We start from the raw sequence: 22,171 nt of genomic DNA on the forward strand, positions 1-22,171 counted from the left end.
GGGCTGCCGAGGTAAACAAGCGGCACAGTACTTATTTATTCTCCTATATGCCATGTATGTGTCTCTTGGATGGCCATCTACACAACGATCTTCACGATCGCATGGCTGCTCTCATGGTCGCTTGTGAGTTATGCTCAGCAGGCACTGCAAATTGATGACAACCGAGAGGATCCCATGGTTCATCATGTGCAACAATACTTCCATCTCCTCCTTTGAAGATGCAATCATCGGGATCACCATCTTCTTGGAGAATAGAATCCAGGGAAGGACCACAACGGCAAAGGAAGGGAGATGCTAGGGTGAGGTCCACCACAACATTATTCGCAAAAAAAAGGTCCACCACCAGACCGCCGTCAACGGTCTACACCGGCTGCAACACTGGCTATACATTTTGAGTCACTAGGTACTTCCACGGGATGTCTCTTCCATCTCCCTCCTACATATCTTATTACTTTTTCTTAGTTTAGCTTTTTGCCATCTAACGTATCATGTTTTTTCATTCTCTTTGATTTTGCATCAATAGGTCATTGTGTTGCTGCAGTTTACGGGCAAGAGATTCTAACCGACAGCCATGAAGCTCAACACTTGGGGCATAATGTGTAACCATTTTGTATTTTTCTCCTCTGTTGTTTTGTTCCACTACTTGCTTGCTAAATTAATTGGAGGCAATTGCTCCTCTTTCTTGACTTATAGCAATTCATTTATCTTTCAAAATATGTATCTTTTCTTCTGTGTATTTCAACTTACATATATAGCTCCATTGTTCCTCGCAAGAGGTACATGGCGACCCTTTCCCAAGAAAAATATATTAAAGAATAAGGTCACACTTTTTTATTCTATGCAGATTAAATTTACGGGCTCCTTTCGATGTTATATTATGGTTAGTTCCATCCAGAGTTAATCATTAGATGATTAATTGTTAGAAAATTTAATAGGACTTTTGTGCAGATTAAAGTAAACCATTTTTGCAAAGCACTAAGAACTTAGCAAGAAAATCTATTTTTAGCTCTTATTCTACATTATATTACTCAATGTCTACCCTTATATCATATGTGCAATTTTATAGAGATAGACCTACACGTACCCGCAGCAACGCGCGGGGTATCATCTAGTTAACTATGCGGTGGAGAAACATACAAATCACACTAGGCCATGGGTATCCAGAAATAAGAATGCGGAGGATCCTCCCGGCTCCTCAGTCGTTTGGATTCCTGGCCGTTGGATCTGCGTGCTTGATCGGATCTGGGCTGTCGGATCGAGCCCTGGAATGACCTCGTCCGTCGGATAAAAAAAGTTACTGTTGCAATGAACAGTTTCACCTCAACCGTGCCACCGCGCGTAAATAGCCTGCCCCGCCGGGGGCATTTTCGTCATTTCACTCGCCTGGGGTATAAAAGGGCCGGCTCCCGTGGAGGCAACCCTAGCCGGTTCGCCTCCCCCTCCCGCGCGCCTCCTCTCCCTCTCTCTCGTTCCCCTCCCCTCCCCTCGCCTCCCCTCCCGCATGCCTCCTCTCCTCCCGCCCACATCGCCGCCGCCGCCGCCGCCGCCGCCGCAAAGCCCCCCCCTCCCCAACGACGATGAGCAAAAGCGGAGGGAGGACGAGGAGCACGACGGCGGCGGCAGCGGGGAGGAGCAGCAGCAGGGCAAGGCGGTGTGCTGCGCCGTCACGCGTCTCCTCTCCTCCGACCACGCCACAGTGCTGCGCGACGGCGAGTGGGCGCCTGCCCTCCCCGTCCGCGAGCTCGTCCCCGGGCACGGCGGCGGCTCCCGAGCCCTCCTGCTCCGCCCCCGCAGAGTGCTCGACCCGTAGCCTCTGCTCGCCCTCGCGCCATCGGTCTTGCGCCCTAGGTCAGATCCCTCCTTCTCTCGTTTCTCTTCTTCTTCTTCCTCTGGTTTTCTTTCTTTCTCTGATGCGTGTGTGCGATGTGCAGGCAGGCAACCTCTACCCTGCTTGTGTCAAGGAAGGAAGGGGTCCCATCCATGGAGAAGCTGCGGGTGTAGATGGTACAGCGGCCAGAGAAGAGGAGGTGGAGCAGCAGCACCAGGCCAACATCCAGCACCAAACACCTCTGAATCTGAATATATATAAACAAATATACAGCGGATAGAGCAGTCCAGTCACATCTTCTACAGACCAACGTGGTGAGCTTCCCTTCCCCCATCTACCCCACATCTCTCTGGATGCTTAAGTTTCAGATGGCATCATGTTTTGACTCATCACGTTTGAAGCAAAATCACGTTTTGGTACAGTTTAGATAGAAAGGTGAAAATAAAACATGTCATCTGAAACTGTACCAATTAATCCTTGAGCTATTTCTTGGGTGGATTCATAGTGGTGATGGAGAGTAGTGGTCGTGAGCTATTTCTTGGTCAGAAATTATTCCTTTTCTTATGCAGGTTAATTATATTCACAACATCATATTTCGGAAACTAGCGGTTATGAATTTGTTTAGTGTCAAGAATGCGGTGGATTATGATCAATTAAACTGTGGACAATTATTGCAAATGTGACTCTATTTCATTGCCTGAAAAATTAGTATATACTCTTCTTTCCTGACAATTATTGCAAATGTGACCTCGTCCATCAGATAAAAAATAGTTACTGTTGCAATGAACAGATTCACCTCGACCGTGCCACCGCGCGTAAATAGCCTGCCCCACCGCGTTTGAATCACGTGCCACATCGGTCGGAAGCCATTCTTGCTAGGGCGATGATGATTAGTCGTGGGTATCAAGTTGGGTCCTCCCTCTTGTCTCTAGAATCCTTTTTGATCCTGTGATACTTATTGTTCTGTCCTTTGGATGGTCATTCTTATTGAGTGATAACCAGGGCAGCTCCACTGTATAAACAGATTGATCTGGTGATAAGAGATGATGGGGGTAGATTATATGATGAGGAAAGGCAAATCTGAGCCCATATGCATTGAACCCTGAACCCTTTTTATTCGCACGTGCCCCATCGGTCGGAAGCCATCCTTGCTAGGGTGATAATGATTAACCGTCGCTGAAATAAGTGTGCCTTTGAGCAATCAAAGCACCTGTGGGTATCAAGTTGGATCCTCCCTCTTGTCTCTAGAATCCTTTTTGATCCTGTGATACTTATTGTTCTGTCCTTGGATGGTCATTCTTGTTGAGTGATAACCAGGGCAGCTCTACTGTATAAACAGATTGATCTGGTGATAAGAGATGATGGGGGTAGGTTATATGATCGAGGAAAGGTGAATCTGAGCCCACTATGCAATAGAACTGCAGCTACCTCCCCTAATGTGTGTAGTATTGAAGGCAATAAAGAACTTTTCATGTCTTGCTACTTTAAAATTCAAAAAAGGTTCATTCTTCCTTTGTTGGTTACTTAACCATGATTTTTGTTTTGCTTTGGTTCTGGTTGAGATACTAAAGGTTGTTTATTTATGAAAAGAACAAGCACTTGTAGTTTTGTATGCCTCAGCTGTTGCTTAGGATCCAGTGTTGTAGTGCTTTGCCTAATTACAAATAACTCTAATCAATAATAGTGGTATCAATAATAGTGGTTATTTCCTTCTGATTTGAACTGAGAGAGAGAGAGCCACTGATTCTTGATCTTAAGGTGACCCCATTTTTCTATGCCTCATGCTCATGCTGCTCTATGTTCCCTTTTAAAAATTCTTGCTTGCATTTTGGGTTGGTTTCTGCTCTATGTTCCCTTTTAGCGTTTCTTTCCATTGTTGCTGCACTCCCTTTTGGGCGTTCATTTCATGCCCGGGATCTTGCAAATTGTGCCTGTGCCGAGCTTGCTTTAGAGTACGGGCTGCGGAGACGTCGAGGACCTCAAGGTGAGACACGTTCGATTAAAGACGCAGGACTCCTCTCTCCGTCAATCTCGCGCTGCTTCTGCTCACCATCCCTATCTCTGACCGCTGCGGGTCACCGATGTTGTGGAGCTGGACGAGGTTTCCACGCAGTTCATCGACCGCCTGTTCTTCCTGGAGAAGGTGAGCAATCTTCATCAATCCCAAATATGCTCTGTTTTTATTATTGTTCCTTCTGGTTTCTGCTGCTGTACTAAGCCCAAATATGCTGTGTGTGTGTGTGTGTGTGTGTGTGTGTATGTTCTTTGTACTTCCCTTGATTATTTTAGTGAGCGGAGTTGTGATCTGTAATGCCAATTTTGCATTTCTTTTGTTAGCGGAATCATGGTCTGTAATGCCAATAGGCAAGGAATCTTTTTGTTTTATGCATCAATGTGCCGGTACCATGTATTTGATTTTGTCTTGGTACACACATGACTTGATCATGTGAATGATCAATGCCAGTCACATTATGGTAGTTCTTTTACAAGCAAAAGAATTTAGCTAATCCCTCCTACTGTATAGAGGCTGCCTCAACATATTTCCTCTTTAGTTTCCAGTCTCCTACTGTTACGGTTTAATTTTCTTGGAGTTTCTTTGTGATAGTCTAACGGCAGTCATTGCTTCTTTATGCATGAACGCACAAATTGTGAAGGAAATAAAATGCATGTATATTCTGTTTACTCTCTCTTCCCTCGCCTCTGATATGTCCACCAAATTGTTGGGTTCACTTGAAGGCAAGGATGTTATTAATTTACTCTTGCAGGAATTTTTATAGAAAATATATAGTTTTACTTAACGACGAGGGCTCACCCTCGGATTTCTGTTATCATAAATCAGTGTCCTATAGGAGATAGAAAGTATATAGCATTTTTTTTAGTTTTCGCGATGTTTGTGTCTTTCATGTTCAGTTGGTCTATTAGTGTAGTGCTTATTGAACTTCTTTTGGAAAGGAGGCCAGTAAGAAGATGTCACCATGCATCTCAGTGCCACTGATTTTTTGCTTGGGTACACTATTTTTGGCTGTAACATTCTGAATAATAGTTTGAGTTTGTCTAATTAAACATTCAGTATACATAGAGTGTTTTATGTTTTTCACCACCGAAATCCATGGTACTAAGTAATTTACTTAATCTATTAACATCTGACATACTTCATATATTAGGCAAATGCAACCTATGCCTCAGCTAATTGATATATTAAAGCTCCCTACCATATTTAGAACTGGCATGATGCAGAATTCGCATGGCCTACCCTGTTACAAAGGGAAAAAAATATTATTTTGTTATTTTGTACATTTTGTTCTTGGTTTCTGAAGAACAAGTGGAACCTAGACTTTCATCAATCTCTATTGTTCATTATCTAGAACTATGCATGATATTGCATCTGGGCACTTAAATCTCGGTTTAAGTTTTGTGGGCTGTGCATATCCGATATGGAAATCATCTTGCCCTATCATTAGGTCAGCTCAATCCCAGCGGACAATTTCTTTGTTGCTCTGTTATGGGGCTGTTTGGATTCGATCCCAGAGCCGCCGTGCCAAAAAATTGGTCGTTGACTGAGTGGTCGCTATGCATTTGGATGGATGCCAATTCTTTGGCGTGCCCAGGATAGCTCCACATCTCAGTTCAATTCCACGCCAGTTATTTGGTGAGAAGCAGGCGGCCGATTGCTCTGCCAAAATTTTGGTGCCCCTGTGACTGGCAAGGTTGGCTTGGGCAGCATCCAAACATGCGATATATATTTATATTAAACCATATGTTTATATCTTTCTGGTGATGCATTTGGTTTCTAAATTGATATTTTTTAAAAAGTGCATTGATCTTTGGTGGTGAGAAAAATTTACTAGAAGTTCAGTTTCTTTAGTGTTGCAGAAAAAGTTGACTACTAAATACTGATGCATACTAGACACACAACTTATTTGATTCCCATTGCCATATATCAACCTAGCTGAACTAAAGATGACTATTGATGTTTCTGGATATTTTGCAGTTCGGTCCGTGCCGTGGCGGAGGGTTGTCTTGTGGTTTGACCGGAGCGGGGGCACACCAGAGAAGCGATCTCGTCCCCATTGTTCAGGTACCCTTCATCTTTCTCTCGTTCGACCTCTCCAAGAAATTTATATAGGTATAGTAAGCTAATTGTGTTTTCCGGGTGTTGTATAGGACACTACGGTTAAAGATTGGTCTCATTTATATTGATGTTGCTGATTATCAAATGAATGGCTGTTATCTAGAGTGCTTCTCCTTCCGATTTGACGTATTATGTCTTCCAGCTTATACTATATATGATTTCTTTCAATGGTTTTAACTAATTATGGATATGTATCTAATTATGTTATTTTGGCATCAGCAAATTACTCACCTAGCATTTATTCTGCTATATGGAAACAATCGGTGCCTATTTCTTTTTTATCTGAACTCAGACATAATTCTGCTATATGTAAACAATCATTGGTTCTTTCCATTCTATCTAAACTGAGAAATAACTCTAATCAGTTGTTTTTTATTTACTGTCCAAGTATCATTCTTACCTAAAACTTGTGCCAATACTGGTTTTTCTTTCATATGTGCCATAGATTATCCAACCCCCTCTGCTTCTGTACAATTTTGTTGACTTATCTAGCATTTTCTCGGCCGTGTGGAACCAGCACATCTACCTGCGAATCTCCAGGCTATGGTATCAGCGGGGTTGCTTCGATGAGGGCCCTATCAAGAGTATACATGTGTGCTCTTCTATAGGGAAATCATGCCAACAAGATGGTGCCTAATGAGGTCATAGACATGTTTTAGACACTTTGCATGAGAGAAATTTATACAAGTGTGCCAGGATCCATGTGAGGTTCCCTGTAACAATTCTGAGGGTAGTGGAAGGCACATATACATTATGGTTCACTAGATCAACAATTGTCTTCACCTTGAGGGTGTTTCATTTGGTCATGTTTGTTAACATGCTTAGTTGCTTCTTCTTTATTATGTTTCTGCTCTGATAACTTTCTCATATTATATCACTTTTGTTATTAACCATCGTATCGGATGGCTGCGCTTTTGATTTCGAGCTTCCTGTCGAGTGACTTTTTTTTAATCTAATGAACGAACTGAGATCGATTATGCCTTAATAGTTTCATGCTAGTTCTGAGTGGTATTATGTCTCGCTTATATCACGTTTGAATGTTTCTCTTTCGTTGTATTATTACCATATATGAATACATATGATATACATGTATTGCTACTGGCTAAGCATTCACTACTTGACTAAACACGTTTGGACCGGCAGCCTCGCGCCAGGGCGCGATCCCGATCTAGTACTTAATGAATCAAAAACCACTAAAAGACCATTCAAAGGCCATGGAACTAGTACAAATAAAACAGAAAAGTGTCCATGAAGCACAGGAAGGGAAAGTATTTCATCTGCCACACTACTTAGCATGACAGCATTCTTGTCAATGACCAGACATGAACATATGCACAAACAGGGAACTATTCTAAGTTGTCACTCATCTAGCGAGCTAGGGAGAAGAGGGAAGTTAATTAGAGCTATTTTTAAGTTTGTTCCACACCATAATAAGATAAAACAAGATAAACTTGTACTAGTAAATTCCAACAACAAATCGAGCGTGACCATTCAGGTTTAGATTAGCCTGGAAGTCAGTCTATTAATTTGTCTTGTGCAAGAGAAATGTTGCCTACGCTCAAAAGAGAAAAGTACACTTTTCGTCCCTTAACTCTTAGCGGAGTCTAAATTTAGTCCTTCAACTTCAAAACCGGGCAAGTTGCACCTCTAAATATTAATACCGGACAAGTTTAGTCCCTCGTCTTGGCTAACCCGGTATCGCTGCTGACTCAGTGTGGTTTTGACTGGTTTTCGTCCATGTGGCAGTATTTCTCTCTCCCACCTGGCCCTATCTCTTCTTCCTTCTTCCTATGTCAGTTTGAGCATTTCATCAAACATAGGATGTTTCGCCTACCATTGTGGTCCTGCTAGCCACCATATGTCACCATGGCCGCATCCTCGGCTGCCTACTAGTCGCTCCAAGCCGCCACTACCTTCTTATCCCTGGCCGCGTGCAACAGCCCTGCTAACCCCGTGCACCTCGCCATGGCACAACCCCTGGCTGCCTGCCAACCTCTACACGCACTACCGCGGGCCGCACCAGTACGAGACAGGAGCTCGCCAGTAACGCAAGCGACCAAGCTGACGTTCGTGCCGTTTTGGAGCTCCCCTTCTGGAAACCAGCGCCGCCTGGTCGAGGACGAGATACTCAAACTCCGGACGCATCGAGCTCGGCGGCGTGCATGTACTGATAGACCTGTGGTGTACCTCCTCGACGTTGTCTGTGGAATGCTCGCCGAGGGCCTGGACAACGCGCTCCCGCCACTTCTGACATGCAGCCACGCGTTCGTCGCCACCGGTGGTGCTTGCCCTCGAGCCCGCGGTGCTCGCATCCGGGACCGCGTTGGCGCGCACGCGCTGGGGCAAGGGCCAGGCCGCGGAGTCGAGGCACCCGGGCGTCAAGCTCCAGCACCTTGCTCGGGAAGCTTCTATGGCCGGTTTGGGTGCGCCCACGACGACGGCATGGTTCGCGCTACTGTATGCGGCCGCCCCGCCGTTCCACCGCTATATCCATGCCGTGCAAGCCAGCTTTCCAACCGTCAGCACCGCCCCCGCGGGATGCTCCTGGCCGCCAGCAATGGGGTCTCCGGACGGCGCTGCTGGACATGCGGGGGTAGAGCAGCATGGCCGTCGGGATGGACGAGATGACGAGCATCCTCTGCCTACGAAGTGTTCGATAAAATGCCTGACACCAGTAAGAAGATGATGATGAGGTGGACGTTGTGTTTAATTTGCGATTGGTCAAAACCGGGTTGAGTCACCACATAAACAACCTCAGGGACTAAACTTGTCCGGTTTTAAGAGTTAGAGTTGCAAGTTGTCTGGTTTTAAAGTTAAAGAACTAAATCTAGACTTCGTCAAAAGTTGAAGGACGAAAAATATACTTTTTTCCGCTCAAAACCATACATCTTCTGGTTGATTTTACAGGGATTTGTGTGTGGCGCCTATTTTAAAGATTGGCGCAAACCATCAAAAGGAGGTTATCAGGCCCACACGGACTAATTAACCCTACATCGCGGTAACACACTAGGGAATATACAAATGCATATTGTTTTTCTCGCGTACAAATGGACTTGCAATTTGTATCAGGACGCCAGCACTCCTAAATAAAAGTGATAAAAATGAATAAATGTTCTATAAATATTGAACAAAGTTTTTATGGTAAAGTATGGACTTAGATTATTAATAATGTCAACCAATATAACAATATGTGATGAAGAATAACTAAATCAGCCTTAAGTTTCAAATATGCCGATTGTGGTAGAAATTTTACAGTTATGTGGTTCAAGCTAGTTTATGCATGTAGCTGTTTTTTTAAATCCAACCAACTACGTAACGCTGCAGCCATATGCACTAGGAAAATGTTTCTAGACGGCGCGCCGGCCGAAGCTTCGGCCAATCCGTCCACGTGCGCAGCCCCTAGCTATTCTGGCCACGATACGTCATGGACAGTGGACTCACGCGCAAACAAATCGCGCGCCTTAACTCTTCCCTCTCTCTCACCTTTACGAAGCTGGCCGCCGTCTGGCCATCAACGTGCTACAGCCACCTCGTCGCCATGTCACAGCTCGTCGCCGGTGGCAACACCACCGTGAGCGGTTGCCGCAGTTGCAGAAAAGCCACTGCTCCGCTCCCCCCACCACCGCTTCGGCACACTCCTCGAAGTCGCCGCACTGTCAATGCCACCTGCAACAATTTGTTTCGTCATGGCAGCTCCCAGCTCGCTGCCGGTGGCAGGTCCGCCATGGAACAGTTGCAGCTCCTCTGTTCACGGACCCAGCATCACCCCCGACAATTGATGCATCTTCACCCGGTGACGGTTGCAGCTCCGGAAACTCTGGTTGCAACCTTTTTGCCGTCATTGCGGTGGCCGGTTCCAACTTTTCTTTCTGTAGGTTGCAACAATCGATTGATGAGTTGCGAGCTCCGCGACGGCGGCAACGCTTTTTTGTTTCAACCGTCATGTTATTTTTCTATGATCGGGTGATTTTCTTGACACGTCCATTCACGATGGAGCTGCAACCCACGGGCAACGACGACGGCGTTTTTTTTCTACAACCGCCGTTGCTTTTTGCTACGATCGACTGTCTTTTTGCTACATCCGTTTCTCTGGTGCGATTGGTGCCCTTTTGTTTGCGGAACTCAGGCGGTGAGGGGCGACGCATCGGAGTGCTGCAACAATGGAGCGTTGATGACAAGAGTTGTCACTGGCAGACGGGGAAGTTGCAAGCGGTCCGACGACGAGTTTTGCAACAGAAATTGTGGGCAGGGGAGGTTCCTCGGCGAGAACCATCGTCGAAGACAACATGCGGCATCGCCGTCGTGAGCAGCCACGACCCGACGAGCGGCGGCGATCTAGCGAGCGACGTTGATCTGGTGAGCTTTGTTGTCTTGCTCCCATCCTCTACGCGTGGCGGGCAAGACGATGTACACGCACAAAGAAGGGAGAGAGAGAGAAAGAGAGAGAGAGGAAGATGACCTAAAAGGATAATAATAGAACGGTTGGAGGAAGGCCAATCGCACGGCTAGGGAGTAATCGTCCGAAATTTTAGGCCGGCATGCCGGCGCCTAGCATTGCCCTATGCACTGACACTACTATTATACAATTTTTATACACCTCAGCAGGCATGGATCAATTATATTTATTTCATTTGTTATACGGACCATTTCAGAATCTTTGTATTCATTCCTTTATTCACGTGTCGTAGAATAAATCAATATGTTTTTGCTAGTTTTAACTCAAAACACATAGTTCAGTACAACAAATAGTACTGACATATTAGCATATTAGAGAAAAGTTCCAACAACTTGACGCACCCATACTTTAATTAAAGAAACCCAAATTCATGACAAAATAGAATGCTGACAACCCATCGATTATTGAAGCAAAACTAATGCATAACAAACATAAAAGGAAACTAGCTATAACTAAAGAAATCAAGATCATAAACATCACAAACAATTACTTATCAGAACAAAACACTTGAAAACAACATGTTTGAGAACTCATCAAGTGATTATAAGAGCCAAGCGATCATAATACAACATGCAATCAACCAATTATATATAAAAATGACTTGGATTTTTTTGTACCTGCTGTATGGTGAAGGTGTGTTGTTATCTGCAGCCGTGTAAACACTTGTGAATGGATGAAGCACATGTAAGACCCCAGTTTGGGAAAGCTCCTTGCACCTCAATGACCATAGTGACTCAAGATGCACCATAAAGCGACCGATAGATGTTCTCAAGAACACCACATTAGTGTTTTCAGCAAGCCCTTCTATCGACAGGCTCCTTTCCTCCTCCTCCTCCTCTGTATTTGTATTCAAGGAAAGTAACTTGTCCAATTGAATAGTTTTTGTGATCGCCCATGAAGCAACGCCTTCGCCGGCGGTGTTCCTCTTCCATAATTGTGCATTGTGGCCCGACAAAAGGAGGAAACCAAGCCCACCATCCTCTTACATATTGACTGGCACGTCTATCACAACTAGGGTGTGAGTGCCCAGATTGAACTCAAGAACGGTAGTCGGATGAGCCGGATCCCTAGAAGACGACCAGTAAAGGGAATCCCCGATCAGGACACTTGGAACCGCCGTGACTACAGAAACAGTGGGTGGAATGGGCGCGGAGATGACACTGCCCCACTCACGGGTCCGTGACGAGTAGACGCTGGCGATCACTTGTGTATGCTGCTCGTCGTGGCCTACCATGACCACCTTGAAATGGACGTCCTCTTGGGTACTACGAAGCACCGCCCCATTCATCGACTTGAATCCTCCCGGAGGATGATCAAGGCGGTCAGTGGCGGAGCTACAACAAAATGCCAGGGCGGGCCAGACTGGGCTTTGAGTCGTACATAGGTGTTATCTTACTAGCCAGACTACTCTTTTACACATGCAAATGCTTTGGACTGGGGGGCCGTGGCATAGTTTCACCCTAACGTACCTCCGCCGGTGAAGGCGGTGCTGGTCCCCTGTGACGGGGTCCCAAACCAGGTGCCCAGGCTGGTAATAGAAGGAGGCAAGCAGGAGGCCGTGGCGGCAGCCGAGGACCATGCAGGGGTACCCGAAGGCCGGGAAGGAGAAGCGGACGCGATTGGGGGATCCAGTGTAGGGGCGAAGGTGACGTAGCTGCGGTGGTTGCTGCTGGTGCAGTCGGTGAAGAAGGCGCCGAGGAGGGGTGCGTGGCGGCGATGGCAGGCGCAGAAGCGACGGAGGTAGGCGGGGTCACCGGAGAGGCAGCGCCAGCGCGTGGAGACAAGGGAGGTGCGCGGGAGGGAGCACGGCTCCGGCGGGAGGCGGAGCAGGACCTCGGAGAGAGGAGGTCGTCGATCTCCATGATCTCACCCTCCTCTCTCATGTCGGGGCGGCGACCAGGCGGAGCAGGTGAGGTCGATCGAGGGCTGGCTGTAGGTTGTAAACTCGATCTACGCGAGGTCAGGTGGTGGTAATCCGTGGAGCTGTTTGATCACAACAGAAAGACAAGCACAAAGTTTCTTTGTAGCTCGTCCTACATGGAACCTCTTATCTTCAGCCCTTCAACATTGGTTTGAAATCCGTACTATCCAACTAACTTGCAACAAGTAGATTTCTCTTTTTTGTTTCTCTCAAATGGAAGAACATATGGACTTCAAACTTTGCAGATCAAACAAACTTTACAACTTCAATGTGTGAAAAAACTTTCAGATTTTTTGGACCAACATAAATATACAAAATGAGGATTTTTTGATTAAACAATAAATTTTAGCATTTTAAATGCATAAAAAAATCTGAAAGTTTTTTTCCACGTAGTAATTAGAATGTTTTGTTGTCCTGCAAAGTTTGAAGTTATACATTGTTTCGTTTGAAAGAAACAAAAATGACAAATGTGCCTGCACGGATCTTGATGCCAAAATGGATGGCTAAGATAAAGGATACCGTGTAGCTCAAGCTACACAAACCACACACACGAGCACAAACGGGTAAAGCGGCGCATGCCATCCCACGACCCGCTCGTCATGGTTTGGATAGCTACGTGAAATTGTTTTTTTTTTTGTGAAAGATCCAACAAATTTCTGGCTTCAATTAGGTTTAGCAGAAAGTTGTGCAAAGAACAACATGAGGAGGATTTGAAGATCAAAGAAAAAGAAAAAGGCTACGTGAAATTGTGAACGAGTCTAACACTTCATGGCCGGCTAGAAACTACTACTAGTTGGCTATTCCCTCCGTCCGGTAATATAAGAGCATTTTTTATACTACACTAGTGTCAGAAACATTCTTATATTATGGGACGGAGGGAGTAGAAACTAGAGCAATGGGACTGCATAACATGCGACACAGTGGCTTCGGCTATTTTGGAGTTGAGTTTTGGTTAAACGTGAGTTTACTAAACTGGCTCATGTCTATAATTTTGAAGAAACTCGAGTTTACTAAACTGGCTATGTCTATAATCCTCTATAACATTGACCTCCTAGTTTTAAAGAACCCACATTTAATTGAGGTCTTTAATTAAATTTGGGTCATTTGATTTTGACCGGGTCAACAATTTCTCAAAGCTCTCTTGTTCAATTCTTTTATAATATACATTATACTTTCTAACTTTTAAGGCCAAACAATTAATTGAGGTATTCAATTTAGTATTGGGTCAACCTATTTTGACCGGCTCAACACTCTCTTAAGCTCTTTCATTCAATTCTTTTAATTCTCTATGTTTCTTAATTTTGAAACTCTTTCATTCAATTGAGGTATTCAATTTTGAATTTGGTTTATGATCTTGATCGGGCCAACAATTTTTCAAATCAATCAGCAACAACCGACCTAAAACATATCAATCTCACTCACCCTCCCACCCCCTAAAAATAGAAGCGTCACCATGTGATATTGTAGCACCAATATAGTAGCACATGCGATCACCGACATAAAAATATACCCACATATATGTAGGTTGGTTAGCAGATAACACATAATCACACCACGAAAGCCCCACCAAATAACCGCATTGTAAATAAAAATAAAACACACTCTATCATATACCCACCCGCCAAACTGATATTTCATGGGTCAAAATTTAAAGGGTATTAGTTTTGTAGAAAGTCAAATTTGTTTAACTCTGACCAAGTTCGGAGCAAATTAAAATATCAACATCCACAATATTAAATTAAAAAAACTATGGTAATTCATTCATGATGAATTTAAAAATATTCATATTATGGATTTTGATATATTTCTCTACAAATTTGAATGAACTTAAAAGGTTTGACTTTAAAACAAAAGTAATACATCTTATATTTTGAAACAGAGTAATTATTTTTTGGAGAAACCCAACAACACCAATAGCGCAACAAAGCTCACCCAACCCTTCTACTTTCTGTTAAACTCGAGTTTACTTGTGATACCCAAGACTTGCAGCATGTGATACCTCCTTGCAATCGAGTAGTGGCAGGAATTTCTATTAAATAATAACTAGCACTATATATCAGAATCATTTTCTCTACCGAATGTCATGTACTCCCTTGTTAAAGGCAAAAATACACTCAGTAAACAGTTTATCTAGCGTTACACTCGGTAAACTTACAATCGGCAAAAACAACTTTGTCAAGTTTTTTCTACGTACACTCTGCAAAGAATATTTTACCGTGTGCTGTAGTGTAAGCCTTGCGGTGATATATCTACCAACCTATCTCTTTCTCTCTCTCTCTAGTCCTTTAACATCTGATTTAACGCTCTCCCACCCAACAACAATTTATATCACTCTCTCTATCTATGTGTCTATCTATCTACCACCCACTCGCTCTCTAGTTCTCTACCATATAGACCAACACCGCCATTGTCAGGAATCGGTGGAGGACGGGTTGAGGCGCTTGGATGTAGATACTCTAAGGCCTTGTACAATGGAAGGTGCTTAGGGTAAGTGCTTAGAGAAATAAATCAGGCTTTTTTTAAGCACCGACGCTTGTTCGTACAGGATAGACGCTTAACTAAGCGTCTCTCCTGTAGAAATAGGCGCTGGTGTTTCAAAAAAATCCGGTTTATTTTTCTAAGCATCTCTCTAAGCACCTCCCATTGTACAAGGCCTAAGCGATCTGTGGTTGTCACAAGCAGTAGTTGGCATCTATAGATGACGTTGTTAGTTAAATTTTTTTTACGTTGTCGTTGTTTTTGCTTATCCATATCTATATGTGCATCTGCTCATTGAACATCTGCCATCTTTGCGGCAGCGTTTACTTGGTGAAAACAAAACGCATGAGCATGCGATAAGGGATCTCCCCTAGCCACGGGTGACACGTCCTGATTCTTGGTCAAAATGTCGTAAACCACGAATGGTCAGGTTCAGAATCGCATCATGCAGTACCCATTTTGAGTTCTTCTGACGTGTATTGCCACAGTACGTCCTGTTCACACGCCGACACATATGACCGAGTGCCCTGGTTTCACGGCTTTAGTTTAACCATGGGTGTTGCACCTTGTCAGGCTGTAGCGAGCAGCAGGCCATGTGTTTGACGCATTTAGTTTAACCAAGTAGTAGTAGTTCTCGCTTCTCGGCGGGGAGCTGCCAAAGCACACATCAGCCTTGGGTAAGAAACGGCGTCGTGCTAGAAACCAACACAACGCACACCATCGATGGAGAATGTGTGCTTCCCCATGTCGTTTACCTCCTACCGAAACAACCGTCGTTCATGCCCTACTACGTTATTGAGCGCACACAGGCCATGGTCGGACGAGGAGAATCGCCTCAGAGCCAGCGCACTTGTGATCACCGCGCCCTGGGTCAACCCAGACGCAAGGAAGGAAGCCATCCTCGCCGAATTCACCGATATTCAGAGCGGCCGTTGTGTGTCCATCCTTTCCGTGCAGAACTTCCTCGTCCGTTTCATGCGTCCGTTTCATAAAGTTACCTGATTATCTAATACTCCCTCCGTCCCATAATATAAAAGTGTTTAAAATGGTTTTATATTATGGGACGGAGGGAGTACTTTGTAGCTAATGAATATTTTAGCATTCTCTATTCACATTTTTTTACCATGCAGAAAATTTTCGCTAATGGCCTACTGGGGTGGGCGCAGGGCTAATGGCCTACTGGCGCCAGCGGGCGGCGTGCCTCCTCCACTCCGGACTTCCACTCGGACAATGACGGCGACGGACTACTCATCGGCCGCATCGGCCGCACGCCCCAAGGCACGCTCGGCTGGCCAGAGCACGACAGCTCTGAACATGGAGCACTCATCGCCTTGCCCGTTGGCGTCAACAGTGGTGGGCTCGGCAACGTTCCTGCAGACTCCTGTGCAAGCGCTCTCGTCAAGCATTCTGGCGCCTTCAAGAGGTGCCCCTGCAGCTGCTGGCTCGACTGCTATGATTCTAGCGATGGCCGCGTCGGCGACTTCAACTCGGGCGCTCTCGTCAAACAAGCTAGTGCCTTCGGGTTGCGCCTCCACAGCGGTGGGCTCTGCAGCCTATGGCGACACACCGGCGGGGCAGGGAGCTTCGGGCGTCACGGCGGTGGGCTCAGCGGCTTGGGGACCGACGCCACCCTCCGGCAGGGTTACTCTCCTTCTGCTGGAGTCCCCGCGTCGGCTCTCATTCTCACCAAATATTGGGGCACGGGACGCGTTGATCCACGATGAGGAGGAGCTGTCGGGCAGGTGCAGCTCGCAGCTTGCCTTTCATCCTTCTATGGTGGATGAAGAACCTATTCCAGTATTCCTCCTGAAGCTGGAGACCGGCCAGAGGGCCTCAAGACTCTGGTGGTGCAACAGCGGGATGAAGGCTCATCGGTTTCTTGCCAGAGCCCCGTGCGCACACCTTTTGCAGTCCCTATAAGCCCAAGCAAGCTGCTTCCACCACTGGCGCCAAAACACAAGGAGGAGCAGGTGCTGGGTCCGAAAACTGCTGAAGCCACTCTCCTTGAGGGACTGGGTGCCACGCCCAAGGCCTCAATCCTGGGACCAAGGCCTGCGGCATCGGCTCCGGTTCGTCGCAAGAGGCTTATCCCGCCGAATTTCACCCCTCGGCGGAGTGCTCGACTGAACAAGAACAATGATGGCATGAACAAGGGGCCTTACCACCGGGCCCAGACAGTCCTTCTTCGCCGCTTGGGTGTGATAGAGGCCGAAGAGCAAATGTCCAAGGAGGCGCTGGAGGAGTACTTAAAGCTATTTGACAAGCCTCTAGCCCCCCACCACATCAAGGCTATTGTTGCTCTCTTCGACTCTGATGGTGTGGACTTTGATGAACCTGCGTACGAGGGATTCTCAGCATTCCAGCTCCCAGAAGTAGTGGATCCATGTGGTGCCTAGACAGCTTTCTTTTCTTTGGGTCGAGGAGATTATATCATAGCTATGTCAGTTGGTGTGTTAGTATGGAATGTCAGAGGTCTGAATAGCCCTGCTAGGCGTAACTCTGTCCGTCTATTTCTGCAAACTTGCAATGCTTCTCTTGTTTGTTTTCAAGAATCCAAGTTGGCTGTGGTGGATAATGTGTTGGTTTGGGAAACTTTAGGCCCGACCTTTGATGGCTTTGGTTTTCTTCCAGCTGAAGGAACTAGAGGGGGGATTCTGCTTGCTTGGAAATCAGATAGGCTGTTGGTTTCCACAGAACACAAGGGGGAGTTCTCTGTGACCATCAAGGTTACCTCCTTAGCGGATGGTAAAGAGTGGCTGGTTACTTCGGTCTATGGGCCTCAAGTCAATTCAGATAAAGTCAGATTCCTTGAGGAAATCGTGGAGATTGGGAGGGATGTTCAGTTACCATGGATCCTGAATGGGGATTTTAATTTGGTACGTAGTGAAGATGAACGCAGCACTCATAGGATCAATAGGAGATTGACTAACAAATTCAAGCACACCATTAATACCCCGGGCCTTCACAACATGCCACTGGTGGGTAGGAGATTTACATGGTGTAATGATCAAGAACACACTGTGATGGCCAGATTGGATCGTGTTCTGTTTAACAATGCCTGGGAGGAGATCTACCCCATCAGTGACATGTTGCCACTCAGCTCTAACATTTCAGATCACTGCCCTTTACTCCTGACTTGCTCCTTGGACCGGCCGAAAGTTCGCCGCTTTCGGTTTGAGAACTTCTGGGTCAAGTTGCCTGGGTTTATTGAGACTGTCAAGACAGCCTGGGAGGAGGAAGTTTCTTCGAATGATCCCATGTTAATTCTCAGTGTCAAGCTACAACGTACTGCCAAAGCTCTCAGAAGTTGGGGACAGAGGAAGCAGAGCTTTATGAACCTGCAATTCCAAATTGCGAATGAGTTAATCCTGCGTTTTGATAGCGCACAGGAGTGCAGAACCCTGTCGGAGGAGGAACGACGCCTTAAAGCCTTTCTGAAGGGCAAATGCTTGGCATTCGCCTCTCTAGAAAGAGTTCGGCTGCGCCAGCGAGCAAAAGTACGTGAGTTGCGAGAAGGAGACGCCAATACTAAATACTTTCATCTTAAGGCCAATGGTCGTCGACGGAAGCACCAGATTCCTTTTCTTAGAAATGATCAGCACACGGCTTCTACTTTGGAAGGAAAACTGGAAATGGTCAGAGATTTCTACAGTTGTCTGATGGGTGCGCCTGTGCGACTGCAATCTTCCTTGAAGCTGGAACAATTAAACCTTCACTCCCTTCCTCCGGACCTTGCAAATGGTTTAGAAGCGACTTTTACTGACACTGAAGTCAAACAAGTGATTATGGAGATGCCGTCCGATCGTGCGCCGGGGACGGATGGATTCTCGGGTCTCTTTTACAAGGTTTGTTGGGATATCATCGGAAAGGATTTTATGGCGGTCATGCATGAGCTCCACAGGAGCCATTTCAACTCTTTTGGTCGACTTAATTCCTCCATCATCACTTTGCTGCCCAAGAAAGAGTGCTCCCTTCAAGTGGCGGATTTTAGGCCGATCAACTTAATCCATGGGGCTGCTAAAATCTTTGCTAAAGTCTTGGCTGTGCGTCTTGCCCCCCTGCTACCAACTCTCATCTCACAAGTTCAGAGTGCGTTCACCACTCGGAGGAGCATACATGAGAACTTTAAATTTGTTCGCAACGCTGCCAGACTACTCCATCGCAAGAAATCTCCGGTTGTACTTATGAAGCTTGATATTTCCAAAGCTTTTGATACGTTGTCATGGGAATTCATCATACAGATTCTGACAAGGCGAGGCTTTGGCAGACGCTGGTGTTCTTGGGTTTGTGGCCTACTTCGAACAGCGTCGTCATCAGTGTTGGTCAACGGTGAGACTTGCGAGCCGTTCTCGCTTGGCTGCGGCGTCAGACAAGGAGATCCAATATCTCCGGCTCTCTTCATTCTAGCCATGGACACACTGCAAGCAATGATCCATTGGGCGGTCCAAAATAATCTGCTATCTGATCTGGGCCTACCTCCCAACTGCCCAAGGGCTTCCTTCTTTGCAGATGATGCCATTATCTTCTTCAGACCTTACCCGAGGGATTTGGAGGTAATCTCAGCCATTCTAATGCTGTTTGCCAAAGCTACGGGCCTTCGCATCAATATGCAAAAAACCACTGTTACTTGCATCAGATGTGACGACGCTGTCTCTGCTAGTGTGGCGCAACACTTTTCATGTCAGCTGGAAACCTTCCCTTTGCAGTACCTGGGATTACCGCTTTCTATTTTCAGGCTGAGACGTCAGGACATTTTGCCACTCATCGACAAGTTTTCCAACAAAATGAAGTTGTGGAAACCCAAGCTTATGGCCCCTGCAGGACGTTTAACACTCACGCAATCACTTCTGATGGCCCTGCCAATCCACTTCTTGTCGGTTCTGCCGCTGCCGGCGTGGGCACTTAAGACAATCAACAGGAGATGTCGGAGTTTTATTTGGAAAGGAGACATTGATATTAGTGGTGGGCACTGCCTGTTACCTTGGGCTAGGGTATGCATGCCTAAGGAATGTGGAGGTCTGGGTGTCCTAAATCTCAAATGGTTCGGTCAGGCCCTCCGCTGTAGGTGGCCATGCGCGAGATGGGATGTCGAAGAAAGGCCGTGGCATCAACTTTCAGAGGCTCAGGAGAAGGAGATCTCGCACATGTTTAAAGCGGCGACTTCAGTCTGCTTAGGGGATGGACTGAGGGCAAGATTCTGGACCGACAAATGGCTGCCTGGAGGGGTCTCCATTGAAGACATAGCTCCAGCCTTATTCTCGTTTGTCAAGGATTCTGGGCGATCGGTTAAGGAGGCTCTTCACAATGGTTTTTGGATCAGGGATATATCAGGAGGGATTTCGGTGCAGGCCATGGCTCAATATCTCAAAATTTGGGACATCACTCAGCATGTCTCCTTATCTGTGGGTGTTCCTGATCGCTTAGTTTGGAAGTGGACCAAGGATCACAAGTTCTCTGTTGGCAGCGCATATAACATGTTCTTTGCTGCGAATGTGCACTTTGCTTGCCACAAGCCAATATGGGAATCAAAAGCTCCCCCAAAATGCAAATTCTTTATGTGGCTTGCTGTTCATCGCAGGTGCTTGACCGCAGATAATTTGGAGAGGAGGGGCTGGCCTTCTAATGGCAACTGTCCGTTGTGCATCTCGACGCACGAAGACTGCACACATCTTTTTGTGCATTGTCGGTTCACTCAGCAGGTTTGGAGGAGGTTCAGGGACTGGACGAGAGTGTTTTTTCTTGTCCCAGATGACAGTTATGCTAATACTGAGGATTGGTGGCTGAGAACACGGAAGGATGTCCCCAAGTCTGATAGGCGCAATTTTGACACCATTATCATTCTTATCCACTGGAGGATCTGGAAAGAAAGAAATGCGAGAATTTTTGAGCATGTGGCCTGCAGCGTTGAAAGGGTGCTGGATTTGATCAGAGAAGATATCAGGGCCTGGAGAGCAGCAGGTTGTATCGGTGACCTTTTTTGATCTCTTCTCTGCTTCTTCTTGTTTTGCCTTGAGCCCAGTTAGGCCAGGCTATGCACTGTATTTTCAGAGTTTTGACTCTGTCGGCAATCGGCTCTAGATCGCCTAGACTGTTTTGCCTTGTACTGCTCTCTCTTTTCTATCTAATGAAAGAACGGCCTAGGCCCTTCGACAGAAAATTTTCGCTTATGTAGCTTAAAGCGAAATACTGTACTTAGTAAGCTAGGTCTATTAGGCTGGTAACACCGCTGTCAACAATCTTTGTGAGCTGCAGTAGAAGCCATCCAGCCAGGAGCTAAGCTTTCCATTTTCTCGGAAAGGAACTGATTTCTACTAGAGTGTAAAATTCAGAGTAAACAAATAGATCAAGTGCATCCATAATTCCTTAGTGCAGTAGTAGCATGGAGAAAGGCAGGATCTGTATGGCGCCCACGTTATAACCAGTAATTCTAAAATAACAACCAAAATGGTTTTGCTTCTTCTTGCAGGAAACCACACCAAATGAATTGAAAGAGGGAATCAACTCTGAGGCCAATGAAATTACCCGATAGAAAAAAACAGAACACTCATGAACGACTTTTTAGCCAGAAAAAAGACGTGCGTTCTTTTCTGGCATTCCATCAAACAGTGTTTTTTTAAAGACATTCCATCAAACAGTTAACGTGCAGTTTGAACTAGAGAACAAATCTCACGGATTGCAGAGAGTAAGATTCAGTCAAAACTAATTCAGTTGGACCATAACAAATACTACATCAGTGCAGAAAAATGTAGAACATGCCGTGGGAGTTGAAGCTGCTGCTCCTACTACTCTGGCCGCTGCAGCTTGACGTTCCCTCTCCAAGACAACCAACTAAAAAGTCCGTTTCAAAAAAAAAAAAAACTAAAAAGTCATAGGGGAGAAGCAAGAACAGCAGAGAAGAGGCAAGACCTCTGGCTGCTGCAGCTTGTCGTTCCCTCTTCAACACATGGCCTATCCACGGAACATCATTCCTGTGATTATCCACAATCCGTTTCATTGTTTGTCTCATCTCATGCTCTCAACAACCAACGCCAAAATATAATTTAACCATGCATTACCCACTAACACTTGCAGGGAGCTCCACTAAAGAAGGGAGGAGATTCAGAAATCGATTAAGGGAAATCAAACAACTTTCCAAAGTCTAATGAACTTCCAAAATCACATCAAACAACAAAGAGTTGAAGCGTTTGTTCAGAACGATCAGAAACCTGTGGATCAATTGAAGATTCAGAGCAAAAGCTTAAATTTAGAGCTCCAAACCTCTAAGCTAGCAAAAAAAATCAGGCTCAAGTTATGTTTGGTGCCACCTCTGTCTCGAATTTCCTCGTGCGTGGCCTTGTCTTCCTCCTCACGACCCTA

At 45.8% G+C, this 22,171-nt stretch overlaps 1 long non-coding RNA gene across 1 annotated transcript; it reads left to right on the forward strand.

Moving 5' to 3' along the window:
• Nucleotides 1-3,162: 3,162 nt before the first annotated feature.
• On the forward strand, nucleotides 3,163-6,881 carry LOC119326262. The gene is made up of 3 exons (XR_005157879.1): nucleotides 3,163-3,971; nucleotides 5,820-5,906; nucleotides 6,478-6,881. It is a non-coding gene; the product is annotated as an uncharacterized LOC119326262 (long non-coding RNA).
• The last annotated feature ends 15,290 nt before the right edge of the window (nucleotides 6,882-22,171 follow it).

The sequence above is a fragment of the Triticum dicoccoides genome, chromosome 6B, assembly GCF_002162155.2.
Source record: "Triticum dicoccoides isolate Atlit2015 ecotype Zavitan chromosome 6B, WEW_v2.0, whole genome shotgun sequence".
NCBI lineage: Eukaryota > Viridiplantae > Streptophyta > Magnoliopsida > Poales > Poaceae > Triticum > Triticum dicoccoides.